This window comes from Bison bison, unplaced genomic scaffold (assembly GCF_000754665.1).
Source record: "Bison bison bison isolate TAMUID 2011002044 unplaced genomic scaffold, Bison_UMD1.0 scf7180017864050, whole genome shotgun sequence".
Classification (NCBI taxonomy): Eukaryota; Metazoa; Chordata; class Mammalia; order Artiodactyla; family Bovidae; genus Bison; species Bison bison.
The window spans coordinates 81,388-90,335 of record NW_011494622.1 but is presented as its reverse complement, the minus strand read 5'-3'; positions in this window follow the sequence as shown (position 1 = coordinate 90,335).

Sequence of the window (8,948 nt, the reverse complement as noted above, 5' to 3'; positions counted from 1 at the left end):
CACAACTAAGGATCCCTCAGGCCGCAACAAAGACTGAAGATCCTACGTGCTACAGCTAAGATCCAGTGTAGCCAATAAATGCATTCTTTATTAAAAGAAGCTACTAATACAATGTTAGTAGGGCAATCCTGAGTTACTTTTGACTCCTTCTGAGAACCTATTTACAAATAGCTTCCATCTTCAAAAACACTGGTTAAAAAAAAACAAAACAAAAACAGCTTAGTGTGTGCTCCAAGTCTGCATCCTTAGAGATTATGGGAAAGGAACAGTTTGAGAGGTTAGTGGAATCACATCTTTGAAGTCAGGCAAAACCAAGAGAAAATAACCCCCAGAATGGAACACACCCCATAAACAAGTCCGTTCTCTTTGGCCATGTGTCCACTGTCAGTGTTTTCTGCTAGGTGTGGCGATCACTCTCTGAGGGGAGGGTTGCCTGTCACTGAGAACGTCGGCTTCTGCTGAGAACCAGAGCTGTCTAACCAAAATTTCCAGCCTTGCTCTTGCATGATTCCCAGACAAGGCAGATCTCTACAGATGCAGCTGTTTCTACATGTGCTGCCACCACGTTCCTGCAAGGTACGTCCCTGGGCACTGCTTTCCACATTACAAATTTACATGGCATAGCCGCTCTCTGCCAGCGATCGTCACTAAACATCTGTGCTGAGCCCACGATCTCTTCCGGTTTTGGTGTCTTGGTGTCACCACTGATCATATCAATCATCAGTGCCTTTAGATTACTTATTTGCATAGCAGGCTCTAGATAACTTACTGAGGAAGATCTTGTGATCATTAATTTTATGTGTCACCTTGACTGGGCTAAAAGATGCCCAGCGACTGGATAATACATTATGTCTGAGTATATCTGTGAGAATGTTTCTGGGAGAGATTAATTACCACTTGATTTAGGAGACTGAAGAAAGAAATCCACCCTCATTGATGCAGGTAAACATCGTGCAATTCCCTGAGAGTCCCACCAAAACGAAAGGAGAAGGAGAAGGAGGCTGAATTCTCTCCCTTTGGTGGAACCGGGATGCCCACCTTCCTCTACCCTAGGACCATCGAGCTTATGGTTCTTGGGCCTTCAGACTCTGAACTTACAGCTGTGGCCCCAAGATTCTCAGGCCTCTGGATCAGAGCTAAATTTTTCCACTGGGTTTCCAGGTTCTCAATCATGAAAAAGGAGACCTTGGAACTTCTCAGACTCCATAACCATGTGAGCCAATTCCTACAATTCTCTTTATATGTGTGTGTGTGTGTGTGTGTGTGTGTGTGTATAATATACATATATACATATATATGCAAGCATGCTCAGTCATTTCAGCCATGTCTGACTCTTTGCAACCCCATGGACTGCAGCCTGCCAAGCCCCTCTGTCCCTGGAATTTTCCAGGCAAGAATACTGAAATGGGTTTCCATTTCCTCCTCCAAGGGATCTTCCCAACTCAGGGATTGAACTCGCATCTCCTGCATTTCAGGCAGATTCTCAACCAATGAGCCACCGGGAAAGTCATATATATATACGTTCAGTCCTGTTCAGTCCTCTTTCTAGTATATTATTAAAGGCATTTCAAAGTGATATTAGTGGCATCCTAATATTTCACAAAGTTCATAGAAGTATAATTTCAAATGTTACTTACAGGTCTCTGTGAACCTCAGGCCAAAACTGCTGGCTCAACCATGAAATAAATACATTGGCAGTCTCCAGACTGCCTTTAGAATTCTACCTCCCTTTGAAAACTAAGACTTCCTCTCTGAGCCAACCTCTTGGTGCCCGGGACTTGATTCCTAAGCAGTGATTTATCCTATGATAAATAAATCAGTCTTCATGAACACAATTTTCTTGTTGCCCATCCTACCTCTGTATTAGATATTCCCTAATGTAGCACAATTTAATATAGACTCAAACTGAAATCCCTGTTGCAGATAAACGGAGGAGAAACAATAAATAAATAGGTATTTGTTTTGTGTGCCAAATAAAATTATATATGTGAAAGATCTATAATCTATAAAAGAGTTTACTATAGGGAGCAGATGAACTGAGTGCCCACTGGTTTCTCCAGTTTGTTTTTAGTTTCTTGCTCCAGGATAAATGCTAAGCACTCAGGACTAAATAAATCCTGCTCCTAGTCTGACTTGATTTTAGTGCAGGCATATCATTCCAAAGCTCTTCCGTCTCTCCACCTCATACTCACCATCCATTGCACTCCCATGCACAATCCTGAGCTTTTACTTTCATCTTCATCTCGAGTTTCTATTTTTGTAATCACTTCACACTTCCACCCTTCAATTTTCTTAGCTGGAAAGTATTATGCACTCAATAAATGGCCACTGAATGAATAATATATGACTTAAAACAAATAAAAGACTAGATAATCCAATTATAAAGAGCACCCTCATTAATGAATTTGTGATCTCTTCTTTACTACAGCCGTCAGCCTTCTAGCGTTAGCCACAGTGTTGGGATTTTATTTGAATAGCTGCTGTAGTTTATTATGTCCTCCAGATATTGTAAAATGCCAGTGTGGTTTTTATTGTATGATATTATGAGGGGAAAAAAATGAAATAAAATGTCACTAATTTCTACTTCATTAAATTTGGGATTTGTGATCATTTAACAGGCTCTGGCCTTAAGGCTACCTTTAATAATATGATAAACAAATGAGTAGCTTAAAGTATATAACAGGAGGAATGGTAAAACCCTTTGGAAAAAGCATACTGCTCTATGCCAGCTGATGATACTAAGTATGAACAAATTTGCCAGGCTTTCCTGATGGCTCAGCGGTAAAGAATCCACCTGCAATGCAGGAAACACAGGGACATGGGTTCAGTCTCTGGGTCTGTAAGATCCCCTGGAGGAGGAAATGGGAACCCACTCCAGTCCTCTTGCCTGAAAAAATCCCGTGGACAGAGGAGCCTGGCGGGCTACAGTCAAAGGGTCTCAAAGAGGGGACACGACTGTGCAACGGAGCACAAACGTGAGTGAAATACAGTTAGGTTGAGTTTATCTATTTTATTTTATTTTTAAACTTTACAATATTGTATTAGTTTTGCCAAACATCAAAATGAATCCCCCACAGGTATACCCATGCTCCACATCCTGAACCCTCCTCCCTCCTCCCTCCCCATATCCTCCCTCTGGATCGTCCCAGTGCACCAGCCCCAAGCATCCAGTATCGTGCATCGAACCGGGACTGGCAACTCATTTCATACATGATATTATACATGTTTCAATGCCATTCTCCCAAATCTTCCCACCTGTTCTGCTTAACAACTAAAACCCTCTTCCTCCAAAACACAAAATAAAATTTAAAAAAAAAGAAAGAAAAACCACATACTTTTAAAATTAGGCTTTTCATTTAATCATAGCAAATATATAATTTACTGCTAATAGTTTTTTATACAATTGTAAACACTATGAGCTGGATGGGGCATTTAAAAGTATTATAATGCAAACTCTCATTTGCAGACGTGGAAGTTGAGGCCACTATGACACGTTTGATTGATATGTCAGTCTGGTCTTCATATCTCAGTTACACTGTCCCATGATACTTACGCCATTCTTTCTTGTGTTTAAAACAAATTAATGATTTTTTACTACACTCTTAGCACTTTTTGGAAAAAAAGAAGTAACTTTCTGACCTCCATTTCATAAACTATAAAATAAAGACAGACTATCTGGTCAGCTCTAAAACTGTATCAGGTGCTGAAACTAAAATTTTGCTTTCTCTGAATTTTTTGTAACTTCCTTAGGGAATATTCATCTTCTATCATATACTGCAGACATATATCTCATATGAGATTATAATTACTCTGAAGGCAAGCGAATCCCTTAGACAGTCATTAAATATTTGTAGAAAATGCTGCAGAGATTATAAAACTTTTTTAGTTGATAAACTGAATTAAGGAAAAAAAATGCTATTATTTGAAACCTCAAATATTTCACTGAGTCTAAAGAAAACATATATTCCCCCACCCGTGATGCATTTTTCAGTCATAGAGTTAAACAATTTGATTGATTTCAGCTTATTCTCTAATTATATTAAAACCAACACATTTACATATACATCCCAGTGAGTTACTTGACATACTTTTGTCCTTATTTGTGGATAGTTTTCAACAGATGATGTAATTTAAAATTAAGATCAGAAAAAAGGTGGCTTAGAGTTTTAAAACTTATATTCAGTAAAAAGTAATTTAACTTTTTGACTTTGAAATCTGTCATTCAACACAAATAGGTTTTTCTATACATATTTGGCAAGTCAGCTATAATTAAAATGAAATATTTACACATAGGCATGAGTTATTATATTTTGAGAAGATTGTAAAGAAAAATTAAATTTTGATTTGTGTTTATAGTTTTATCAAATGACTCCAACAATTATTAATTTTCAAAACAATATTTTTATGTGACAGAAAATCTTTCAAAACACTAAATTCCTTTTTTTTTTTTTTCCTTTGTATGGAATCATTTCCTGAATGCAAGCTACAGGTTGGCACAAAAGATATTTATTGTCTTGAAAAAGTAAAGTCAAACGGTTCAAGCACCCATGAAATTATGATCTATTGACTGAGCATTTATAGTTAAATTTAAACTACCTTTGTTAAATTTTTATTTTGAAGCTCTTAAAGTCATGGCACCGAGGAGAGCCTGCCAGAGTTACAATTTCCCACTCTCTGGCTGCAGAAATGATTGAAATGGCGCGAGGGTCAAGCCTGCGGTTGGCAGAAGAGAGCGGGGGCTACCACATGGCTCACCTCGTCTCGGTGCATTGGTGTGTTTCCGGAAAAGGAAAAGCTGCTTTACTGAGCTGTCTCCAGACGTGAGTAAAGCGCCGCACACGCTGCCAGCTGTTTTCTGGAAACCCCTCCTGTCAGGACCCGCGGGAGAAGAACACCCCTGCCTCCCTGCTTTCCTTCCTCCACGTTTAGGTTAATGCACACACGCGCGGCACCTTTCCTGGCCTTCAAAACGTTTTTGACATTGCATTTATTTTCTGTCCTACCATTTCGCTCCTGTCTTTGCACACGCTTCTGCCTTCTGTCTCCTTCACTTTTCTAAACCACAAGAGAAGGTGTCAGAATTTGTGTAAGCAATGTTTCCCATTTCCTCCACCAAAATTATATATATATATATAAATTATATATATGTTTTTTTAATATATATATATATATGAATTGTTGTGGTGTACACCTGAAACTAACACAATATTATAAATCAACTATACTTCAATAAAAGTCAAACTAACCAAACAAAAACAATACATACATCTGTATGTCATTTCTCATATCATACTTCCCATTAAATAATAATTTATCTAGTCTTTCTCTTGATCTTGCACTATTTAGAAGTAGTTGTACTGTGTTCAGTATGTAAATCATATGTCAGGTGTCTTTGAACCCAAATTATCATCCAGCTTTTGAGGAACATCTTACACAGTATAGGGTGATAATTTAGTTTTAATCTTGGTTTGAAACTGAAATTTTAATCTTAGTTTTTTCTTAAGCTTGTCCTAGGCTTATGAGAACTTCTTATAATTTTCTTCCTTTTTATTCTTCTTATTTAAAATACATGGGCATTGGACTGAATGTTTTTTTCAGATCTCCTTCTACTTCCAGAGCACATGATGATTACAAATTTTAAGTCTATATGTGAACTCATCAGATGCACATCTACTATTTAAAATCCCCTCTGTTGTTATCAGAACATCATAAAGTTAATCCTTAGAACTAGTGGTTTTATCAAACAAAAATGCATTTATTTAGCTCACTTTGAAATACATATGAAATATATATGAGTCTTTAAATTCTCTTCCCTTTTCGATTACAAGATATTAATTACAGTTGCCTGTGCTATACAGTAGGTTCTTGCTGCTTACCTGCTTTATATATAATAGTGTGTACATATTAATCCCAACCTCCTAATTTATCCATCCTCCCACTCTCTCTTTTTCCTTTGGTAACTTTAAATTTGTTTTCTATGCCTGTGAGTCTCTTTCTGTTTTGGAGATAAGTTCCCTTTTACTGTTAATAAGTTGTCTTTCTCGTAACTGCTAAGAACTTAATGTTGAAAACTTGAATATTTTTTTCCCTAAACTTTATTTTGTTACATTTTTGTAATTTGCCTTCAACTGCAAATAAATGATTCTACTAGTAAAGTAAGGATACATAGTCTTTAGTACCATGAATGCTAAAAAATAAAAATTTTTTCAGAATTAGGGTTTAGTTAATTAACCATATCCTGTGTGAAAAGTGACAGCACCTCTGCTTGACGTATTTTTAGGAAAGTTACTAAATGTAATATAGTTATGCTTTAGATATGCTTTAGGTTCATGGGAAGCTTCAAAACTACCTAAAGGGAAAACTTAAGCTAAATAAACGAAAACACCAGCAGTACTTTAATTTTTCCACGCTTTCAACAAACATACACTAAATGCTGGGAATAAAACATGGAATGGGATTGACATATTCTGACCTCCACACATTGAAAGGGAAGGCACTAGAGAACAGTGAGTCCCGGGAAAGGACTCTTACAGGGTATTCGAGAGGGCACAGAGGACGTGCCTGCTCCCATGGGCCTGATAAACAAAGAATGGAGAAGGACGCGACCGTCTAGACTCTCCGAAGTCTGCCACAGGCGGAAGGGAGGTCTGATGAAAAGAGACTGTTCCAGGTAGAAGAATCTGTGTGTGCAAAGGCCTAGGAACTTGAGGAAGACTAGAGTATTTGTGAAAATGTGGAGGCCCCGCCCTAACTAGACTCTGTCATCTTGGGATGTGGCAGAGAGATGCTAATATTGAGGGAAAGATGGGTCAGAGAGTAAAGGTCCTTGTGAGCCACGGTGGGATTTTCTAGTTTGTTGTTAGATCAATGGAAAACCATTAAAGCACTTAACCAACACAAACTAGTGAGAAAGAAAGATTAGATAATAATTAAGGACTGACTCTGACCCTTACGTGCAAGAATGACAGAAAAGCTGAAGGTAAATGATCACTGGGGATGTAAAGTCTTCCAGGAATAACTGAACTTCAGGGGGACTTAGAAGGTAAGTGATATATGGCCAGGTGGTAAAGAGGAATAAAAGGATTGTAACAGCAACAGATAACACAAAGCAGGCGTTGTTTGTGATATGGAAATAGAGTTGATTTAACAAAAACTGATTTACAAAAGACACAAGAAATGAGATATACAGAATCAGCTAAATTACGGACACAGAAAATAAGGAAGTATAATTTATCTTCATTTCAAAATTCTGATGACTTCTGAGCCAAGTAGTATGGGATGCAAGGGATTCCTTTTGAGTTCAGAAGTTATATCAGAAACAAAGGCGGGGGATGGCCAAAAACCTTCCTAGGTTTGGAAGCGAGGTCTGGAAGAACGCACAGGGTGAATGCCAGGGCCCCTGAGCGGGGCAGGGCTGTGGACGGGAGACTAAGAGACGGGCCAGGGCTAAGCCAGCGAAGCCTCGAGGGCAGTCACTGCTGCCCCCACAGCCCCAGCACCGTGCCCACCACACACATGCGATGGAGCTCAAGAGCAAAGTTGGCAAGTGGAGTCCGTCTGTTTGCAGAACAATTAAGAGTTTGTTTTTGGACATGTTTTTCTTTCTTTTTTTTTTTTTTTTTTGTCAGTATGTGACCAAATACATGAATCTCAAGGTCCGAGGAAGGACAAAGAAATGGCAAAAGCTGAGATATTATAAACTACAAGGGCCTCGAGGAAGAGAACATGACAAAGTCAGTCTTGAGTCTTCCTGCTCACATTTTAATCATTTGGACAAAAGTAGTAGGATTAGGAGATATGCTGACAGAAAATGCAATTTCTCTCAAAGTAATCAAGTTGTTACAGAAACTGGCACTTCCTCAATGATAGATATCAACACAATTTCAATAAAATTTTGCATTGGCAGCAACAGAATTTAATTACTCTGGAATTGATTTTACAGGAATAATGCAAATCATCATTTTTCCTTTTATCTTTTTGTCTATTTGATCATTTCTTTCTGCGTATTAATCTCTCGAAAATTGAAGAAGATAGCAAAGATATAAAAATAAAGACTAAAATGCATCACTTCTTTGAGATTTCATAAGATTTTTGGTGAGAAATAAAACAAAAATTAATCAATTCTCTAGACTGGTGGAGACTATTCTGAGGTATAAAAATAAGACAATATTTTAAATCAATGTAAGTATTATTTGGGGCTTCCCTGGTGACCCAGACAGTAAAGAATCTACATGCAATGCAAGACACCCGGGTTTGATCCCTGAATGGGGAAGATCCCCTAGAAACGGGAATGGCTTCCCACTCCAATATTCTTGCCTGGGGAATCCCATGGACATAGGGGTCTGGCGCCACAGTTCACAGGGTCACAAAGGATCAGACACGACTGAAGTGACCTAGCACACACACACAAGTGTTACTTAAAATAATATTAATTATGATATGTTGTAAAGGGTGCAGGAATAAAGGGTGTAGGAGCCTGACAGGCTACAGTCCACGGGGTCAGAAAGAGTCAGACACGACTGAGTGATTTTTCACTTAAAGGGTATAGATTTCTGAATAAGTACATTTTTGCCTACAAAATGTTTACACTAAAATTTGTTTTATATTTTATGTCCCATCATGTTTGCAGAACTCATTTCTTGATGGGTAATACAAAGCCAACTTCAGTGTAGTACTAACGCATTATGAAAAATAATAAAATACGAATTAAGCTTTATTATAAATGCTTAAATGAACTTTACCACATTTTAAGTTTGTTTTCCTGTTTCTCACTAGTATCCATAATTCGAAATTTGCTTTTATGGTGGAATAAAATTGCACAAAAGACTTTTTTTTTTTTTTTTACTATAGTGATGGCAAAGAATATGTTGCCAAAAAGATTTTGCCAAAGATGGCAAAGATTTGTGTGTGTGTGTATATATATATATATATATATATATATATATATA